At 40.9% G+C, this 23,743-nt stretch overlaps 1 protein-coding gene across 1 annotated transcript in view; it reads left to right on the top strand.

Annotated features, from left to right (window-relative positions):
• Positions 1 to 9,619: 9,619 nt before the first annotated feature.
• The window catches only part of LOC115221727 (zinc finger protein 271-like), a 33,778-nt gene continuing 19,654 nt past the window's right edge, over positions 9,620 to 23,743 (top strand). Inside the window, exons 1-2 of the mRNA XM_029791938.2 lie at positions 9,620 to 9,630; positions 10,926 to 10,927. The gene's annotated coding sequence lies outside the window, so the exon portion shown is untranslated. The remainder of the gene's footprint in view (positions 9,631 to 10,925; positions 10,928 to 23,743) is intronic.

Consider the following 23,743-nt stretch of genomic DNA (forward strand, 5'->3'; position numbering starts at 1 on the left):
CAGTGAGAGGCTGGAATAGGTTGAATTGTACGAGTATCATCATTGAAGCGCAAATCTCTTGTAAGAAAGAAATTCGGACACGGCTAATCATAGCAAGAACATTCATGGGAAAGCTTAATAACATCTGAAGCAAGCAGTAAAAGCGATACATCTAAGCTGAAAATAGAGGCTAATGTGAGGCGTTCGTTTGGCCAATAGGCATTTACGGTTGCGGAGCCTTGACAAATTTGAAGAGAACATAATGAATACGTTCAAAATGAGAGTTTATAGGAGGCTGTTACGAGTCTCTTACATCGGGAGAATGAACGAGTGTTACAATATGTAAGGGAAAACCAACAACACTTGGACATTGTGAAAAAACAAAAGCTCGTGTTGTCTGATGGCCGTATTGAAAGACGCAGACGTTTAGAAGACATTATCATGGGAGGAAGATTAGAAGGTAGTGGATCAAGAGGAGGCAAAGAACGCAAGATGGATGGAGGGGATGAAGAGTTATTTGAACAAGAGTGACCCCAGACTCAACTGTAATGAGCAAGAGGGGGGGGAGAAGGGGAGTGAGGGGTGTTACTGTTTCGATTGTGGACAAATAAAAGGAAATTTGGATAGTGTACTCCTAGATACATAATGTCCAAAGAAAAAAGGGGAAAAAATGGAATGATCATGGACTTATTATCTTTGATAATTGTTATTGAATCAGAGTTGGCCTGGAGCTCTGCAACAACAACAAAAATAGAAGCCAAAATGGAAATCTATTCAAGGTTACTCATCCTACTAAATATAACAGCCAAATTTCCCTCAAATTTCAACTTACTGCCATTTATAGAATTAGACAGAATGCTTGACAAAAATAAATTGACGAATTGGTCGGCGGGAATACCTTTTTAATCACAGGTATGTTTGATCAAGACAGAGCTGGAACTAAACACCACCCTCATCACCACCACCAACAAGAACAACAACAACACACGAGTTACGAAGGGCGTCTCTATATGGTAGCTCGATCTGCTAGAAATAGCAACCAAATCAAAACCTATTGCCTTTAAAAGGTAATATGTACAGAACTACATTATCCAATGCCCAAATGAAAGATGGAAAGGTCATGGCTTAAACTGCTTTGATCATAGGCCTGTCTGCTTAGTCAGGACTGACCTGGGGCTAAACAACAACAGCGACACCGAATCTTTGGGCACCTGAGACTACGTTCCCTAATAGCGACCCCATTAGATATTCAGGGTGAACATCAACCATATTAATATCACTTGTCTGGTGGTGAGTGGGCGAAGTAAGGCGGCGAGTTGGCAGAAACATTAGCACGCCAGGCAAAATGCGTAGCCGTATTTCGTCTGCCGTTACGTTCTGAGTTCAAATTCCGCCGAGGTCGACTTTGCCTTTCATCCTTTCGGGATCGATGAAATAAGTACCAGTTACACACTGGGGTCGATATAATCGACTTAATCCATCTGTCTGTCCTTGTTTGTCCCCTCTGTGTTTAGCCCCTTGTGGGTGGTAAAGAAATAGGTGAGTGAGCGAAGGGCCATGGGGAAAACGATGGGCACCAGCCCTTCACTGAATGTCTTATAAATAAATAATACCCTTGATACACCGCTGGGATCCCTGTTTCGTTATTTATAACCATCTCCCTCACCTCCCATCGTCCTTCGACGAACGGATGGACAGAAGAAAGGAAGGAAGGAGACTTTGGCATAACCTTGATTTCAACAATTAGAGTGAGGTTGTTCCAGAAACTTTTGAAAACCACATCGTACAAGCCAAATCCTGAATCCTCTATAAACATATGAAGACAGATGGTTAAGTTAAACCGAATACCCTCCAAGGTTAAGAAAGGTGGAGGGAGGGGAGAGAGTGTGTGTTACAGTACATAACATAGATTTCATTTAATTATTTTGCAGCAAGCAAGCAGAAAGAACAGCTGTCGAGTCTACAGAAACCGAACACTCAACGGTTCGTGGAATCTGTCATTCGTTCTGTATTTTGTTCCCAAATGCATACATACTTAACAACATATACTTAACATATATTTAACACACGCTCAGCGCATACACTTAGCATATACTTAACATATACTTAACTCAGGCGCAGGTGTGGCTGTGTGGTAAGTAGCTTGCTAACCAACCACATGGTTCCAGGTTCAGTCCCACTGCGTGGCACGTTGGGCAAGTGTCTTCTGCTATAGCCCCGGGCAGACCAATGCCTTGTGAGTGGATTTGGTAGACGGAAACTGAAAGAAGCCTGTCGTATATATGTATGTGTGTGTATATGTCTGTGTGTCTGTGTTTGTCCCTCTAGCATTGCTTGACAACCGATGCTGGTGTGTTTACATCCCCGTCACTTAGCGATAGAATAAGTACTGGGCTTACAAAGAATAAGTCCCGGGCTCGACTAAAGGTGGTGCTCCAGCATGGCCACAGTCAAATGACTGAAACAAGTAAAAGAGTAACTCGACGGTAACCGAATATCCAGCATCCCTTTGGTCTCTTCCTTACTCTGAATAAAGAGCAAGGCCTCCAAAAGCCGGACTCTAAACTCTCCACGGTGAATGAACTTGACTTTATCTTGAGTTTCCCGGTAAAACGGAATATAGCTGCGCCCAGATTCACATTACAACGGTAGATTTGAATTTATGGCCCCTGACTGAACCTCTCTAACGTATTTTCACGACTCTGTTTCAAGCTACGGAAGAGATCGGATCACAGCAGACCTCGATGAATGATTCACACCTTTTGTCGCTCTCACCTTCCACCCCAACTGTATATTGCTGCTGCTTTTCGCAAAGATACTGACCACCCTAGACGACAAATCGGTGGAGTGGTTGAAGCATCGCATTGAGTACTCCGCGGTTTTGTAGCGACGCTCTGCTATTTGAGTTCAAGTCCTGCTGAGGTCAACTTTGCTGCTCAATCTTTTGAAATTGATAAAAAAAAAACAAAGTGCGTGTATATTCGTGTGTCTGAATGTGTATGCGTGCGTGCACACACACACACACACGTGCACACACACACACACGTGCACACACACACACGTGCACACACACACACACACGTGCACACACACACACACGTGCACACGCGCATGTGTGTGTGTGTGTGTGCGTAATTCTGTATGTATGTGTGTGACGATGATGGGTTGGTAGCTGGTTAAGGCTTATCTTCACCATGTACCCTTTAGACACCCGTGTGGGTGGTCCCGGGTAGACACTAAACGATCTCTACTGTTGTTGTCTCCCCCCTCCCTACTTCACACCCTACCAACAAATCATCCACCCTCAACTCTCGTTCCCCTCTCTCTCTACACACACCAGTTCCCTTTCCCTTGTTTATATACACCCACACCCGTCTCTCGTCCGATCCCCCCCCTCCATCATTTCTTTCTGTCTCTGCTTATGATCACTTCTGCCGCCTTTCCCACTCATATCTTTCCCTCTCTTCTTCTTGCTCTCTCTCTTCCTTTTCCCCCTCCCTCCTCTCTCTTTTCCTCTCCCTCTCTCTCAGTCAACCTCCAGTCCCTCCATCACAATATCTCTCCGTCCTCTCCGACCTCAACTCTGTCTTACGATTATCTCCTCTCCCTCTCTTTCTCCCCTCACCACCATACTCACACACACACTCACAGTGTGTGTGTGTGTGTGTAAGGGACCCTCCACTCAGTTCTATATTTCAATTCCTAAACATTTTGTATCAAAGGGTCCGGGATCCATGACATCGTTTAATCAGCAGAAACATCCCCTGTCTCATGGTTCCTTGTGTTGTTGTTTAACCGCAGGTCAACCAATATCAAGCAAACCGATGATCAAAGGCGTTCCAGTGTGACCATTCCACCTTCCTGCTCTTAGTTCAAATCTTGCCAAGATCACCTTTACCTTCGGTGCCCTAACCTTAACCCTGGGGGTCGATAAAATAAAGAATCAGCGAAATACTAGGATCGATTTATTTGATTAACCCTTTTCCCTAATTTGTTTATATATTTAATTAATCTAATTATTTTTAAGAAAGGTGTTATTCGATTCAATCACCCCACCCCACCCAGTATTTGACTGAAGAAATGCTGGCCTTCTTCCTAAATCAAAAGCAATTATTGAAGGTAACGATTTGGCAGAATGGTTAAATCGCGAGGAGAATGCTTTGCCGTCTTTACATTCTGAAGTCCAACACCCCCCCCCCTGGGGTCAACTTTGTTGTGTATCCTTTCCAGTCGATTAATCTCCTTCCCTTAGAATCGTTGACTTCATGCCTAAATCAGAAACAAATATGGTTTAATTTAATTTTTCGCTCATTTAGTGCTGATTCTTGGTTTTAGAATCTAAAGTCGTGGACAAACTGCGGCCGGCGTGACTTTCTGAATGGCAGACCTAACGAAAATTTACTTCTTTTTTTTTTTTAGTTGTGTGGCCCACCTGATGACGAGCCATGTGTCATGCGGCCCGCTTCTCGGAAAAGCTGTCCTTGCCCAGTTTATAGATCCTTAAGAGTCGATTCTACGAAATTAGTTTGTAGTTGTATCTAATGCGATGTGAATCATCTCCTCACATCCGCTTCATGCTAACCTCACGAAGGAGGAAGATCGTTGAGTTCACAAACGCACGCAGACGACAACACCTCGAAATAAACAGACGACGATTAGGAATAGTCTCGAAGCACAGTTAACTTCCATTTTGCAATACCGTTGCTGGCTTTTTCGGGCGGCGGTTTTCCATTCTTTACAATTTTTAAATATGTCAGTTATGCAAATTATATATTTTTAATCGTTCAAAAGCATGAAATGAAAATCACTCTATGATTTTTGTCTTTCGTCACATGATTTTAGAGACAAAATTTAAGGGGAACGCACATTTGCTAATTCAGTTATTAAAAGAAACAAGCCATTTCCATTCTTTCAAGTCCATAAATTATAAAATATTTCGCTGAAACATATTTAGGAACATTTGTTAATTTAGCCGCCCAAAATACATTTGTTTTAAAATCAATGAAAAGCATAAAGAAAAGATGATAACGTTTTATAATGACTAAGAGTTGGTTAAAAAACAACAACAAATACTAAAAATATTTCGTTTTAAGTAGTCAGAGACTGAAAGAAGTCGACCTAAATCAGAATTTGTCGGTGAGTAAAAAACTTGGCAAGAAATAAAATTGTGGAATGTTTATTTTGAGTTATGTTTTCAAAACGAAAATTTATTTTAAAATTGTTTACATATTTTGTGTGTGTGTGTGTGTGTGTGTGTGTGTGTGTGTGTATGAGTGTGAGTGTGTGTGTATGAGTGTGTGTGTGTGTGTGTGTGTGTGTGCAGGAATACACGAAATTATTCTTAACAACGGCGAAGCTTCTTCGGCCTGCAAGAAATAAAAGCTTCATCTTCTTTCCAGTCGCATCCTGCCATTTCTTAAACCAACACCGCTTGACAACCTGTGTTGGTTTGTTTACTTCCCCGTAACTTAGCGGTTCAGCAAAAGATACCCGATAGAATAAGTACAAGACATTAAAAAAAAAAAAAGAAAAGAAAAGAAATCTCGGGATTGACTTGTTTGACTAAAAACCGTTCCAGGCGGTGCTCCAGCCTGGCCTCAGTCCAATAGACTAAAACAAAAGATAAAAGAATAAAGAATAGAGAAATGACTGAACCTTTCAGACCTTCCACGGGAGGAGGAGGAAAAGGAGGGGGAGGAAGAAGAAGAAGAAGAAGAAGAAGAAGAAGAAGAAGAAGAAGAAGAAGAAGAAGAAGAAGAGTTAATTAAGAACGAGTAACCACGTGATGTCTGACAGGAATTACTCTTCCCACCGAATAATTCGACGATTAAATACCGATATTGGAATTGGCCTTTTTCTTGTCTCGTCGGAATCACTTTATGAATCCAGAGGGGGGGTTTTGGTAAATTGCCAGACATTGTTGAAGAAGGGATGAAGAGACATGGAGGTGTTTGTACAGGGCAGGCATTTGACGAAATCCGTTCCCCTCCTGTGTCTCGCTTCCACTTTGCCCAAGATTATCATTCGGGGAGCAGCAATTGGTTTATCTTGTCACTTGTTTCAGTCATTAACTGCGGCCATGCTGGGGCACCGCCTTGGAGAGATTTTAGCCGAACGATCCGACCTATATATATATATATTGGAACAGACGGAGGCGTCGCTGTGTGATAAGAAGTGTGTGAATCTGAGAGGGGAATATGGTGGATAAAATCATAATTAACTGATCCTCCTGGATTTTCTATTAACCAAATCCGGGAACTTATCAGCACCCTTTCGCATACACACATACACATACACAGACACACACAAAGCCGCTCGCGCGCGCATACACACACTCGCACATACACACACATAAACAGAGCGAGAGAGGAGAAGAAGAAGAGAGAATTACATGTTGCCTAAAATAACCACCCTGATGAACTTTATATGGCGAGAAGCAGAGTTTTACATCAACGAAAATGAAATATAGAACAAGAAGACCCAGCGACATTTACGAAGCGACCCAGCCAAGTGTTTCAATTAACAGTTCAAAATTAATGTCTCACACGCATCCACGCTCACCTCCTTCTTCACACACACACACACACACACGTCTTTTTCGCTTTCTGATGTAGCTTCATTATCTTTCGTAAGCTGAGGTCGGTGGTTAAACATGGCAAAGCGAACCAACGTAGGTTGTTCTTTTTCCTTCGGCGTCATGTTTTAATTGTGTAATTCCATGCGAAAGGGCGCCGCCCAACATCTTTCGCGAAGTCTTCTTCGTGCTGGTAAAGAGAAGGCGGGTGGAAGCGTGGGAGGGTGGGAGCTGTGCTCAGACCAAAGAATTAATTAATTGTACCGCCTTGCAACACACATAGACCACATTAATATACGCACGCAAGCACACATATACACATGCATACGTGTGCATATATACATATGTATGTATGGTTGTGTATGGGTATGTGTATATAATTTAAATTTATTAGCCGAGAATATTCCGAGTTACGACTAAATCATTCAAAAGCGACGCCCCATCAATAAATGACAGAAACAAATAAAATAAATTAAAGAATAATAAAATAATTATATTATTGTATGTGGGAAGTTAGAAGTAATTAAACCATGGATAAAAAAATTTATTGTATTCACACACATCCACTTACACGCAAACACACACGTGCCTGTCCGTCTATCTATCTATCTGTCTATCTATCTATCTATCTATCTATCTATCTATCTATCTATCTATCTATCTATCTCTCTCTCTCTCTCTCCTCTCTCTCTCTCTCTCTCTCTATATATATATATATATATATATATATATTATATATATATATAACCTTTAGATGTTGAAAAATTCAAAAAATATTGGCAAACAGATGAAGTTTCGTTAGAAACATTAGAAAACAGTTGCAAGTGGGTTCTGTTTGTTGCCCACATCGATTTGATGCTCAGCTTTTGAGCATCTCCTCATTGACGGGATGCACAACCATTTATATGGCTGTGCGTGTTTTTGTCCCTGAGATCATTGAGGTCTTGAACCTTTGTACAACAAAATCTGTTTTCAATGGAGCTCTATAAGAAGAAGTCTGAAGGGGTTATATCTGGTGACCTTGGTGGTGGCCACGGAACTGGACTGCTTCTTCCAATCGACCAGAAACTCTCAAACACTCAATCTCATGACAGGGCGGCACACCTTGTCGGAAAATAAAATAATATCTATTTAATAGATGCCATAAAATGTGGAAGTTAGAGTGATAATTCAAGGATATATATATATATATATTGTGTGTGTGTGTGTGTGTGTGTGTGTGTGTGTGTACATATACACTTAAAGATATATCTATAAAATTTTTTATTAGCTGAGAATACTAAATGAGTAACTGAAAAACCCAGAGTTTCATCGGAAAGCATTTGACAAATTGGGAATAACGAATATAACAGAGCGGGGCTTTCTTTTATTGTATAAAAATAAAATTTCTAAATATATCGTTAACGTCACGTGTTTACGTAATTTTGAAAACTCACAAATATGTTTGGTTGCATGTATGTATATATATATATATATATATATATATATATATATATATATATATATAAAAGGAAATGAAGAAAATGCTGACAAATAATTTAAGTAATTTAAGTAATTTAATTAGGTGAAAGTTCTTTTTACCGGTTGCGCATTTGTTATGCTTATCAAAATATAAAAGAGAGATTAGAGTTCCTTTCTTATAGAATTTTTCCTCTTATATATATATATAAGAGATGGGGACAACAAAGGAAATAAACAATTATATAACGAAGTTCGTCAGCTTACACGTGTTTCTGATAAAAGGCGCAATGCACTCATAGCTTCATTGAAGCTCCGGTGAAGCTATAGGGTGATACTCAAGCACTCAACTATGAGTGCATTGCACCTTATAGCAGAAACAGTCATAAGCTAATGAACTTAATTGCACAATTGTTTATTTCCTTTGTCATTCCAATTTCTTATAATCCCTTTGTACTCGACTGATGGTTCGTTCTGAAGTATATTATTATTAGCATCGCTCTGATATACACATACATACATACATACATACATACATACATACATACATACATACATATATACATACATATACACATACATGCATTACATACACGAGAGGGTACCCATAAGAAACCAGAATTTTGCAACATTATTTTATTCCCTTAGTTTTACATTTTTACACTTTTACGCCTTCAAAATATTCTCCATTTCAAGCAATGCGTCGGTTCTGGCGCGTTTTCCACAATTCGAAGCAGTGCTGGAACTCTTGCGAGTTCATCGTTTCTTTTTTTTTTCTTCCTCTACTTCCACATCTGCAAATTCCGTAGCACCACCTTTCGTCACCAATGATGACCTTCGAAAAAAAAGGGTCCCGATCAACTTCCAACTGTTCTTTCAGTTGAATGACAAAGGAAATAAACAATTGTGCAATTCAGTTGTGATTGCTTTTGATCTTCTGTGAGCAAGTGAGGCACAAAGTTTGCTGCAACTCTTCATTCACAATTCCTCACTCAAAATTCGTTGGCAAGAGCTCCAGGACACACCAGTCATATCAACAAGTTCGTCAATTGTTCGGTGACGATCCTACAAGATCAGTTCGTGAATTTTTCATGATGTTTTCATTCGTTCGGGAGGTCGACAATCGTCCTGAACAAGGCTGGTCTTCAAGTAACAAATGACCATTCCTAAAACGTGAAAACAACTCGCGAACTTATGTTTTGCTCAAGATGGCGTCCCTCTAAGCTGTTTGAAGCACGACAACTGTTTCGGCTGCCGTTTCCCCCAGCAGAAAACAGAATTTCACGGAAGGTCGCTGTTCCTTCGTTTCAGCCATCGCAAAAATCGACGAACAGGGGAGAAGCACTGAAAGACAAAGATGCACCACGTGACAGTAGGACCACACCCAACGACGCCGGTCGGCAGACTGCAGGTTTCGCATCTAGCGATGGAAGCCTGAACTACTACGGGTTTGTCCCACAGAGAACGTTACCGGTTACTTTTGGGTACCCCTTCGTATATTGTATATCTTCTACGTACAAACAGACGTACGCCTGCCAGTGTGTTATGTTCAGAGATCTCCGTTGATGACCATTGTCCAGTCTGCTTCCAGTAAGGAGACTAAGCAACTGCTATTCCGAGTTGTGTTACCAGTTATGATGTACAGATCAAATTGTAGAAAAATTGGGATAAACAAGAGTTTATATTATTAGTTTCCTAAGAACATTTCTTCATTGCAGCTGTTTGGAAACTCTGCACTGAATGTTCCGAGTGCCTGGAGATGCTCAACCAAAACGGATCATCAGGGAACACTTTATTGCATTATGTTAAGGAGAATGAACGGATAAATGAATTATTGAATAATAAATGAATAATTAAATCATAATTGGATATACTGCTATATGCACCCTTTCACACACAAGCATGCGTATGTTTGTATATACACATCTATACACGTGTGTGCATAATGCATGTATATGTGTGTGCGCAAGCGTGTGGCAGTGTGCGCGTGTATACACCTACACACACACACACGCACAACTATTCCACAAGTCACACAATCAAAGCATACACAGTACAATAGAGCGAATATGTTTTCATTTTATCAAACTGTATAAAACGGGTTATGGCGTAGAACTGTTGCGAACGATGCCGTCGGTTTCGTGTGGAAATCGTCCGGTGGCACTGAGACCAGTTGTACGCCACAACCAATTATTTATTGGTCGGTGATAGGGCGGCAAGCTGGCAGTCTCGTTAACAATAATGATTTTAACAATAAATAATAATAATAATAATAAAAGGAGAACCTGATAGGCTCCGCTGGCTTTCTGAGTTAACAGAATCCTACAATGACGTCGAGAAGCGTAACACCATCCTCTCTTCTCCCACGCGTTCTGACGGTTTGGGATTTGCCGAGAAAACCCCATCTTCAAATGGCCTCACTTTTCACACGCTATTCTGACACAAACGTATCTGTGTGTGTGTGTGTGTGTGTGTGTGTGTGTGTGTGTGTGAACAGCGTGTATGCATTTTTCAATGTTTGAATGTATGTATGTATTTACACACACACACACACACACACACATATGTATGTATGTATGTATGTATGTATGTATGTATGTATGTATGTATGTATGTATGTATGCATAGTGATGTGAATGCATGTGTGAATGCGTGTGTGTGTGTGTGTGTGCACGCGCGTGTATGAACGAGTGCGTCTCTCATTTGTCTTCTGTCTCATACATGTAACAGATCTCAACTTCAATTTCAACCCGGATTCATTATTTTCCAATTACGGTAAATCTTAAACAAGAACCGGGTCGCTCAGACTGAGCGATGACACCATGAAAAAACAACAAATAAACTCACCAATGACGTTCAACGACTACATATCATATTCATGGAATAACGTCAGCAAAAAGCTGACGAATCGAAGTCGTCGACTGCAAATCAGTTGAATTTTAAATAAGATAACTCATTTAGAGAAGAGGACTGATGATGTCTGACGAACAATAAAACAGAGGAATGGACAGACGAACAGGGAAGAGAAGGCGGGCATGCGTTCGTGTCAGGCCCTGTTCAATACAGTTTGTAACACGAACGACTCCTACCAGCTTAAGACTACTTCATGATAGCTGACCCTTGCCTCCATTCACTCGCTCGTTTTCTCTCACATCTATACATCGCTACAGAACCTGTCCAGTCAGACCCGTGCATGAAAGAACTTCTTTGCGATACTCTGTGGTGCCTCACTGAATGGTCGTCTCTGATACAACTTTTTAGAACAAACATTTAATGAATCGGAAATAACGATTTCTCTCGTCCAATCAGTCGTCAGAATTCAATATAATCATAAATACAGGATATTTCTAAGCTTTAATCTTTATTCCATATCACGCTGACACTAACTCCTGGCTGCACACTTCCTCCCATCAGAAACAGCTGTCAGCCAAGAAATGCGGTTCGATATCTATTATTCTTTTGTCATATAGTCGTGTGTGTGTGTGTGTGTGTGTGTGTGTGTGTGTGTGTGTGTGTGTACATACATATATATGTATGTGTGTATTTATTTATTATTTAGAGGATATGTTGACTTCATGACGGAAATACCTCCAAGGAAATACTGGTTCGATACCTAGTATTGTTGGGGAATGAAAATCCCTTAACACAATAAGTATATAGCAAGAGGTGGAAGCTTTCAGATGATGAATATTTAAGTATAAATATATAACTATTCATATTAACAGATCCAACAAAATAAAAACGACAGAGAAAATTGAAGGGGACGAAGAAAGGTGTTATAAGTCCAACAGCTGTTTCAGTTCCAGCTTTGTGCATTCGTCAGAAATTGGTTTTCAACTCGGCAGTAGATGAGCACAGTTTTGGGTGCAAAGGACAGCCCTGCTCTGTCGGGGCTTATGGAGCTGTATACATAACCATCTCGTCTATGTCTCTCGATATGTGACGCTTTGTGTATGGCAAATCCGGTTTTTGAAAGTGCAATGCGATCACAGGCTGTGCAAACGAGATTATCTCTGGACATTCTTCGATACAGGACTCCATAAAGTATTCGTTTCAGGGACTTGAAGTAATCAAGACGGTTGACATGAATAACTTATCGCCAATGGAACTTGATGAAACGAGCTTCCATGCTGAAACAACCAGCTTTTCCAGCGCTTCTTTTTAACTAATGTCGCGGGATTCGAAATCTCTGGATTCCCGGTCACACATCACGACCGAACCACATAGTTTCACGTGATCGGTCTATTAATCAACCGGTCAGCGTCAAGCCATCATGTGATTCAGTCTTCTAGAATCGTCTTCTTCTTCTTCTTGTGCCCTATAAAAGGCCGCTGTTGGCAGTAATTAACTGCAGAACGTTGAGGCAGCTGAGCGATATGTGTCTCCATTCTTATCGCATCAGGTGACACGCGCTTTTACCAGCCAGACGACCCAGGAAGACAGCGAAGACAGAAGGTATAGATAGATGGCAAGAATTTCCGTCGCCACGAATATAGCACAATTGTTCCCAATTCTGTTGGGCAAGACTCAGGTCGCCGCAGCACTAACTTGTTGTAAACTCCAAGCAGTATATATATATATCTCTCTCTCTCTCTCAATATATAATTATTGTTGTTGTTAACTGTAAAAGACCAACATAGTTTGTCTTTACGTGCGATAATAAAACTTTCTGTTAAATGTTCGCGAGTGGTGTCCAGTTACTTCTACGCGCAACCCAAGAAACCGTGACCACCACAGACCGACCAACAACCTTCAGACCGCGACAATAGATTTTAGAGATTTCCGGTGAAATCTTTCGTGCTGATTCGGGGCCCGGGCGTCCGATGAGAATAGAAGGGTTGTGAAGACAATCGCATCATAAATGCTAATCTTGATGGTGAGTTTCAAGACCCAGTTTAACTATTCTTGTTTTTTTCAGTGACTCCAGAATTGGAAACTTCTCAATCTCCGAACCGATCTCAGAGTCTAGGGATCCATTTCTGAAGACTGGAAGGCCGACATACTGAGAAAGAGACCACCACATCGAGTCTGGTTCCTTGAAGAAAAACATATTTGGTTCCACACACAGAACAGATGTAAACGTCACTACTCACCTTAATTTTCTCCAACCTTATTGCACATACATACATACAGTACATACATACATACACACGCACATACATGCATACACACATACATACATGCATACATACATACAGAACATACATACATACACACACATACATGCATACACACATACATACATACATGCATACACACATACATACATACATACACACATACATACATACAGTACATACATGCATACACACATATATACACGCTGAACTATTGAGGAATCCGCAGTTACTCTTTTCGACTACAAGTTCAGGTTTATACCTGTAATTATTGGAGCCCTGAGATATGTAATACACGGCCTAAATACAAATCTTGAGAAATTAGACTTCTCAAAACCAGAAAGGAGAAAGCTAATTCAAAGACTACTGATCCAATCCATCACTGGAACTGTAAAAATCTTTAAAACTTTCCAGAAGTTTATCATTTAAATATATATGAGCATGTCTAGATATGCAACTATATGCATGAGAGTACATAGATAAAACATACAAATCTGCACATACATACAAACATACATACCAAAATACATACATGCATGCATACATACATGCATACATACACACAACATACATACATACATTCAAACATACATACAAACATACATACATACATACATACATACATACATACATACACACACACACACATACATACATACATACATGTATGCATATATACATTCATACATACAAACATACATACATACATTCAAACATACATACAAACATACATACACACACACACACACACACACATACATACATGCATACATACATACATACATACATACATACATACATACATACATACATACATACATACATACATACATACAAAAATACTCTGTTGCAGATGTTGAAATTCCAATGAAGGAGCCTTGAATCTAGAATAGAAACCGACTCTTTCTCTGTTGGCATGAAATCTTGAAATAAAACTGAACGATTGCATTCATACAATCATTCCTACACACACGCATACGGTTGTGAAGGATCGCGGACGTCACGTGCACGTGCACACACACAGATAAACAAACGGAGACAGGTCCCCGTATAAACGCAAACAAGTGAGTATATGAACAAACCACACACACACACAGACAAATAGATACACACAACTGCACAATTACATGTACACACTTCGACATATGCACACGCAAACACACATCCACCCACAAATACACCCACCCACCCGTCCACCCGTCCACCCGCAAATACACAAACAAACGCCCACACATTTACACACACACACACAAACACATTAAGATACCAACGAACAGCTAAATATATATACACACACACACACACAGCCTCTCTCTCTCTCTCACACACACACATGTTGACATCTGTAAGAGATTAGAGTCATATGTATTCCCAAATGTAAACTGATCAAGTAGTAGTAGTAGCAGCAGTAGCAGCAGCTGTTGTTGTTGTTGTTATGGTGGTGGTAGTGGTTGTGGTGGTGGTAGTGGTTGTGGTGGTGGTAGTGGTTGTGGTGGTGGTGGTGGTTGTGGTGGTGGTAGTGGTTGTGGTGGTGGTGGTGTCAACAGCTGCCGACTGCTGTCATCCGTTAAGTCGAGGTTTGTTAAGAAAGCCAACAGACTGAAGATGGTCCCTTAACCGCGACCACCACGCATTAAAAATGGGGGAGTGTTTGGGTGACGACGACGACGACGACAACGACCATGACCGGAATTTACAAGACAAAACCTAAAGAAGCCCGTTGTGTGTATGGTCGTAGGTAGATTTGTGAGTGTGTGTGAGACTATGTACGTGTGTGTGTGTCTTTCTGTCTGTGCTTGTCTACCACCACCAACAACAACAACACCACTTGATAACCGCTGTTGGGGGTGTTTCGTTCCCGTAATATAGCGGTTCGGCAAAAGTACCCGATAGGATAAGAATCAGGTTTTAAAACAAATAAGCACTGAGGTCGATTTATTCGACTAAAAATTCTTCAAAGCAGTGCCCCAGCATGACCGCAGTCTAATGGTTGATACAAGTAAAAAAAAATAAAAGATATATATAAAACAAATCAATTACAAAAAAAAAACCGAAAAGCAATAAACGTTCGAATGACGTTCACAGCTAATTTGATTAGGTTGATGCTCAAAGAAGGGGGAAAAGTAAGTTATAGAGTGAAAGTATAACGTTTCGGATAAAGTTCTTTGTCGAATACAAAAGGAAATTCCAAAAGAAAAGAAAAGAAAGGAAAGAGCCAGGGAAAAAAAGACAGAGATTGGTTATTTCATATGTTCGATTTGTAACCGGAAATGTAAGATGTAACTGTGGTTTTTAATGACAAGAGAGTGTGCGTGTGAAAATGTGCACGCGTGAATGCGCGAGGATGCATGAAAGCAGGTGTATATATTGTGTGCATATGTATTTGCACGTTGTATGTGTGTCCGTTTGTGTATAGGAGATACGAGCAGTATGTTTGTGTGAGTGTGAGAGAGAGTGCTTCATTGGTGAGATTACTAGTGTCTGTGTATGTGTGACGGGCTTCTTTAAGTTTCCCATCTACCAAACCCACTCACAATATTTTCGCCAACCCAACGATACTTGGAACTGAACGCGGAACCACGTGGTTGGACAGCCAACTCCCCACTTCTCTTCTTCCCTTGAAACCAAGCTCCGTGAGACCAATAACCGAATTGGATCAAGAATTGTCTCCCCTGTGTATTTTTGCCAGAGTACAGCGATGGCTCGGCCGGGTTCTTACCATTAGGAGGATAATTATTACGGCTGACATGGTTCCGGGAAGGTAATGAAGGAGAAATAATTGTCTGAGGAATTCGTTTAGTGTTGTAATTTGAAATGAAAGTCATAGAGTTCGACAGGAAACAGAGCAAACTCTTAATACGGCTAATCTGGCTCTCTTTATAACACCGTCTTTCTCTCTCTCAGCACAGCCACGCGGCCCCGTAGAAAAGGGGGAGGGCTAAAAAATAAATAAATAAAACTGGTCTGTGACTAAGCGTTTTATTGATAGGTGTATGTGCGTGTGTGTGTGTGTGTGTGTGTGTGTGTGCGTGTGTGTGTGTGTGTGTGTGTGTGTGTGTGTGTGTGAGTGAGTGTGCGTGTTTACCGGCCATCCACTTCGTAGCACGGTTGTGAAGGAAAGCATCGCGTCTTAACCATCGCCCTTTAAATCTTAAAAGGTCTTACACATTTTTATAGTCCCAGATATCGTCACCATATATATATATAACACACACACACATGTATACAACATATAGACGCAGGAGTGGCTGTGTGGTAAGTAGCTTGTTTACCAACCACATGGTTCCGGGTTCAGTTCCACTGCGTGACACCTTGGGCAAGTGTCTTCTGCTATAGCCTCGGGCCGACCAAAGCCTTGTCAGTGGATTTGGTAGACGGAAACTGAAAGAAGCCCGTCGTATATATGTATATGTATATATTTGTGTATGTGTGTGTATATGTTTGTCCCCCTAGCATTGCTTGACAACCGATGCTGGTGTGTTTATGTCCCCGTTGCTTAGCGGTTCGGCAAAAGAGACCGATAGAATAAGTACTGGGCTTACAAAAGAATAAGTCCCTGGGTCGAGGGCGGTGCTCCAGCATGGCCGCAGTCAAATGGCTGAAACGAGTAAAAGAGAAAAGAGAAAAAGAAAGAGATATACATACATATATGCATAATTAAATATATAGATATATAAGTTATGGATTCTCTGGTCGTGAGCGCCAAATGAGGATTGCTCCATGTTTGGGACATTGACTTCCTCTGGGATGATGGCGTCCCTGCTGCGTTTGCCTTTCTCTACGATACTCGTCGTTTATCCATAAGTATTTGTTCACGAATGCATGCAGCCGTTTTACCTGTTTGTGATTTATCACCCATGCCTCCTCTACCCTTATAACAGAGCAGGTCACACTTGTACCCGCGATACTCGGTTCATCACTTGCATTGAACAATATTATTTGTTCCACTCTTGTTCTTTAAACCTTTCAAACGCCCGACTGGCTTTGCTCACCTTGCCATCAAATCCGTCTGACCTGAGGTCACCACCATAACTAATCATTCAACCTAGATTGGTAAAGGGCTTAGCTTCTTCAAACCCCTTCTTTTTCATATTGGTAGATGAGCGTAGGTTGCGATGTCTGCTTAGAGTTTGTGTTAGTTCTCCAGAATACTCTTTTACTTGCTTCAGTCATTTGACTGCGGCCATGCTGGAGCACCGCCTTTAGTCGAGCAAATCGACCCCGGGACTTTGTAAGCCCAGTAATTAATCTATCGGTCTTTTTTGCCGAACCGCTAGGTTACGGGGACGTAAACACACCAGCATCGATTGCCAAGCAATGCTAGGGGGACAAACACAGACACACAAACACATATATATATATATGCATATATACGACAGGCTTCTTTCAGTTTCCGTCTACCAAATCCACTCACAAGCCATTGGTCGGCCAGGAGCTATAGCAGAAGACACTTGCCCAAGATGCCACGCAGTGGGACTGAACCCGAAACCATGCGGTTGGTTAGCAAGCTACTTACCACACAGCCACTCCTGCGCCTTTCACGCCAAACTTTTCCAGTGCTGTGTAGAGGAGAGAAGCCATCAAGTTGTACTTGTTGTCCCCTGCACGATGGGGTCCAAACCATCTTCTGCTTTCGCACCCAAGCACTCATAAAAAGTTCGTTCCTGGAAGCGTTTCTGATTAATTCGAGTGTCAGGGTGACTAAGAAAGAATTCCTATCTTCTTCGAAACCAACATAAAAAGTCTTTTAAGGCGGTTCTCGTAGTTTATCGCTTTTATGTTCCGCTCGGTCAAAGCTCACCTCACCGTCCATCCACTCTTTATCTTTTTTACTGTAGTTTGTTCACATGTCCACCTATTTCTTATATAGACTCCTCGCACTGAGGACCAGCAGAATTCTTTTGCTATCATCAGAACTTCAAGAAGTTCTACTCTGGAAACAGAAGCATCTGAAAATTGCTGCTGCTGTTTGTTTGTTTGTTGAACGAAGCGGTCTTCGCCCCGTCTGTTGTGAGAGAAGTCCGAAACGTGGTCCTTTGCTATTCGTAAGACCCGCAGAAGAGAAAGCAGGTCAACCCCCGACACCGAGAGCATCGACAGATGGATGAATGCGCATCCAGGCTCAGCGGTTGCGTAGGAAGTCGGGGACAAGAAACAGGAAGAAAGAGTGAGAGAAAGTTGGAGCGAAAGAGTACAACAGGGGTCGCCACCAACCCATGCCGGAGCCTCGTGGAGCTTGAGGTGTTTTCGCTCAATAAACACACACAACGCCCGGTCTGAGAATCGAAACCGCGATCCTCCGACTGCGAGTCGGCTGCTCTAACCACTGGGCCATTGCGCCTCCATTTGCTGCTGCTGTCTACTTTCTCCCTTGATTGACCTTTACTGACCACTGAACGATAGATTCCAGCAGTATTTAAGTTCCCTACTTTGCATTCCGAATCGAAATCTCACCGAAATCCACTTCGCCTTTTATCTGTCTGCGGTCGAAAAACTCTCTTCCACTTATAAACTGCGGTCGCTAGAATGGACTTTGTCCCCTTCAGGAAATGTGGTGCTTTGCTTGTCGGGAAAATGGCTGAAACGTTCAAGCTTTTGGATAAAAAAGGACTTTTCGGTATTTATTCCGGATCTTTATGTTCTGAGTTGAGACCCCATCGATGCTAACTTTGCAATCATTCTCTCGAGGACGATAAAATAAAGAACAAGTCAAGCACTGGAGTCGCTGGCATTGACATCAGCCCCAACCCCATTCCCCCCAAATTTCTTTTTTTTTTTTGCTTCACTTTACTTTGTGGGCAAATTTTGCAGAAATGGAGTAAGGGAGATAACTTTTATATCTTGCACTATGCATTTACTTCCCTTCATATTTTTCCCGCTCTTTTTGTCCTGTTGTTCCCCTCCAAAATAATACGAGAAACTGTCACAGAATGGAACCGATCCAATCCATTATAGACCTTCTCTACCAATTTATCACCTTGTGACTATTTTGATATAACAAAAGACATTTCTTTCAGTTAATAACCACAAATTGAAAGCGGAAAATTATCGTAATTGATTTTGAAATTTGGAACAAGAACTAAAAACTTTGAATTGCAATTTTTTGTTTTTCGGAAATTCCCCAAAACTTTTCTGAAAAGTATTAAAAAAAAAGTTGGGGATGGAATTATTTTTTAATGTTTCTTTTTTTGTTCCTTGAAGAATTTTTTAGTCAAATGAATTGAGCCCACGACTTATTCTCTTTAAGCCTGCTCCTTATTCTACCAGTTTCTTTTGCTGAACCGCTAAATTACAAGGACATAAACACACCAACACCAGTTGGTGAGGGGTGGGGACAAACACAGCAACAAAGTCTAGCACACACACACACATCTCTCTATACATATAAAGCTGAAGTTGTTTGTGTGTGGCAGGTTTGGTAGCCTTCAACTAACACTATCTCCTCCGAGACCCTGCAGCACAAGTTGACCAAAATTGAGAGTATGATAGAAGAAGGCTTGCTCTTCATTCCGTAGAAGGCTTGCTCTTCATTCAAATCGGACCATGTTAACACCAAAAATTATTTACATCAAAAACGTGCTTTTTTTCTATGACAATACCTATTTTTTTACGATTTTTTGACTGCCGTGTCGCCATATTTCGGTGTATTTCAACCAGAAAAATGTTCACTTAAAGAGAATAACAAGCTACATGAGGCAAAATTTTTACTTTTCAAAAATTCCAATTCTAAAGGGTCGAAACAAACCCGAGCAACGCTGGGCGATACTGCTAGTATATATATATATATATATATATATATATATATACACACACACATGTGTGTGTGTAAATGATATGTGTGTCATCATCATCATCATCATCATCATTTAACGTCTGTTGCCCATGCTGGTATGGGTTAGACAGATTGACCAGGGCAGGCAAACTGGAAGGCTGCACCAGACTCCAGTCTGGTGGTGGTGGTGGTCATGATAATGGTGGGATAAATATATGGACTTGGTTGAGGCAACTGATTAATGCTAACACACATCCAGACAGACACTGGAGCAACAGGATACATAGCAACCAGTCTGGAGAAGAGTATGGCTGAATTTGGGATCTTGGGGAGAGAATGCAAATCCTTAATTCATAGGCTACAAATGATCAGGCTATCTGGGGCTACAAAAATTTGCAAAAGACCTTTTTAAGATTTAAAGGATAACGAACAAAACAAGATGCTTTCTTTCACAACTTTGTTAACAGGCAGGTGATGGGTCAAGATTTATTCTAAATTAGAAAGAGAAAGAGAACATACATATACACACACATACATGCTTACATACATAAATGATGATGGCCGTCCACTCGTGACTGAGGAAGACCATTGCCGACCGTCAGGAACATCGTGCGCTCTAGGACTAACTTATATTTTGCATTTGCAGCTCCATTGGTGGCTAATGAGCCCTGCTCTTGACAAGCATACACGACTGCAAACCCATTCACTATATGAGCCGTGCGCTTTCACGCAGCTCGCTTAAGTTCTTCATGCTGGATACGTGCTCTCTCAAAAGTGTGTCGATCCCCTCCTTAACCTGCGTCCTCCATCTGTGACGATGACAGGCATTGTTCACCCAGTCAGTGTCCTGCATACATACATACACACATACACATATACATACACACATACACATACATATGCACATATGCATGCGTACATACATATATATGCATGTATAAGTACATGTGTGTACTTATGGATATATGCATGTATGTATGTGTCAGTATTGAATGATACAATAACAAGGGAGCAGACACAAAAAGGGAGATGATGTGTGATTGCAGAGTATGAAGAGAGAAGCAGTCATAGAGAGGTCATAGAGAAGTGCATAGAGAGGTAGAGAGAGAGAGTGAGACATGAATGTGGTGGGAAGGGAGATAATCTGGTGGCACAGAAAAGTGATCAATGTAAAATGTGAGTAGAGAGGGGCGGCATTCATTTATTTATTTTTTTTTTTTATTACCCACAGGGAGCTAAAGATAGAGAGGACAAACAAGAGGATTAAGTCGATTACTTATTTAATCGACCCCGAAAGGATGAAAGGCCAACTCAACCTCGGCAGAATTTGAACTCAGAACGTAACGGCAGACGAAATACTGCTAGGCATTTCGCCCGGCGAGCTAGCGTTTCTGCCAGCTCCCCGCCTTAGAGAGGAGCAGCATTATGAAGTGAAATGGTTGCAGGTAGAGTGAAAGGTAAGTGGTATAAGAGAAAAAGTTTGTAGAATATGTGGTTCTGTCCACATTTAATTCCAGCAGCAGAATACTGTGGTTAGGCATTTCTCTGTAAGTCTGCTGAAATACCCACCACCCCACCCCACCCCTTATACTGGTCAAATATTGTTAGTTTCACTGCAATCTTTCTTCTTTAAAATGTTCTCAATTCCAAGCAGTGTGGTGTGGCTTTGATAAGGATTGGACAGTGTGAAATTTCTCAATCTCTGTAGAATCTTAGTTGATCAAATGTGGGATTGTTTAATGTGCATGATTGCTGCATCAGAGGAATTTGGAGTTTGCTAATCTATCTTAAACATGAATAGGCTGATTAAATGATCTTAAAACAAAAAAACTGGACTTTATGATACTATTGTAATACTGTAGTTACCATTGTTTCATTACAACACATAAAACCCATTTCATGGACATCATCATCATCATCATCATCATTTAGCGTCCGCTTTCCATGCAAGCATGGGTTGGACAGTTCAACCCAATCTGATCTGGCAATGTTTCTACGGCTGGATGCCCCTCCTAACGCCAACCACTCCATGAGTGTAGTGGGTGCTTTTTATGTGCCACGGGCACGAGAGCCAAGCGAGGCAGGCAACGGCCACGATTGAATGGTGCTTTTTACATGCCACTGGCATGGGGGCCAGGCAAGGCTGGCAACGGCCACGATCGGATGGTGCTTTTTACGTGCCATCAAAACCTATGCTGGCAAAGGTTGGATGGCTTGACAGGAGCTGGCAAGCCACAGGACTTCACCATGTTTTGGCATGGTTTTTCCAGCTGGATGCCTTTCCTAAACACTAACCACTTTACAATAATCAACTACCAGATAATACCCAATCACATAATTTATTAAACCACTACATATGAACATCAAGGTCAAACATAATAGTATAGAACAAAACAATGCACATCAATGAGTAATATGATGCAATAAGTACAGTATGTATAAGTGAATATAAATATAAATATAAACTACATCTTACAGCTGTTTCAGCCATGCAGATATGGGTATCTCATTATGCTCATATTAGCCAGGTGTGATAAGTTAATATGTGGTTATAAATGAGACACTTACAAAAATATCCCAAAGCCTCTTCAGAGATTATGAAGTACAAACTAAATTAAATATGAATATCAGAGGGACTACACCCATACAAGAGTGGGTACATACCCATAATATATAATATACACATACATATGAGTGCATATACCCATACTCCTATATATATATATATATATATATATACATACACATAATAATATACAGCAATATACATACATATGTTCTATATTCAAGGTTACAGTTGGTCAAAACAATATATTAGAATATTACAATATACAAACATACACATCTATATTCAAATACAGATATACAAAGTCAAGAGTTCGTTATGCACTCATATGGGTGCTTTACTGGCAGTATATTGGATATATGTTATTCCATGGTGGGTTGCACTCACAACCTCTATCTCAATTTATATATATATATATGTACATATACTGAACTATTGCCTATATATAAGCGAGGTCGTTGCCAGTGTTGCTGGACTGGCTCCTGTGTAGTTGGCACATGAAAAGCACCATTTGAACGTGGCCGTTGCCATTACTGCCAGACTGGCCCTCGTGCCGGTGGCACTTTAAAAGCACCACTACACTCTCAGAGTGGTTGGTGTTAGGAAGGGCATCCAGCTGTAGAAACTCTGCCAGATCAGATTGGAGCCTGGTGCAGCCATCTGGTTTGCCAGACATCAATCAAATCGTCCAACCCATGCTAGCATGGAAAGCGGATGTTAAATGATGATGATGATGATATATATATATACATAGGCAGTAGTATTGGTCTACAGAGTGTTAGTATGAGGAGACATTATTCACTCTCCTTTTCAGCCTAGTCTCTTTATCAATGTCATGAGGGGAGGTTGTGGGGGTGAACGATGTCATCTGTCAATACCAAACGTTTGCCAATATTTATATGTACATCTATTTTGCTTACACCTATGTACATACATATACACACAGAGCAGGTCACATTCAAAGGTGGAACATTGCTATTGAGAGAAACGGTGACTATGTTGAGAAGTAGGGATGTGATCCACAGAGGACCAGCTTCAGTTTTATGTACGATACATGTATTTAACCCTTTCGTTACCAACCCGGCTGAAACCAGCTCTAGCTCCATCATACAAATGTCTTGTTTTCATAAGTTCTGAATTAAAATCTTCCACCAAACCTTAGTCACAATTTATGTTCCTAACACTAGCTTAATGATAACTAAGTTATTTTACTAAATTATGTGTTATATTTAAAGTAATTGAAAGAAACACAGAGCATCTCAACAGAAATACAGTAA

The sequence above is a fragment of the Octopus sinensis genome, linkage group LG18, assembly GCF_006345805.1.
Source record: "Octopus sinensis linkage group LG18, ASM634580v1, whole genome shotgun sequence".
Taxonomy (NCBI): Eukaryota; Metazoa; Mollusca; class Cephalopoda; order Octopoda; family Octopodidae; genus Octopus; species Octopus sinensis.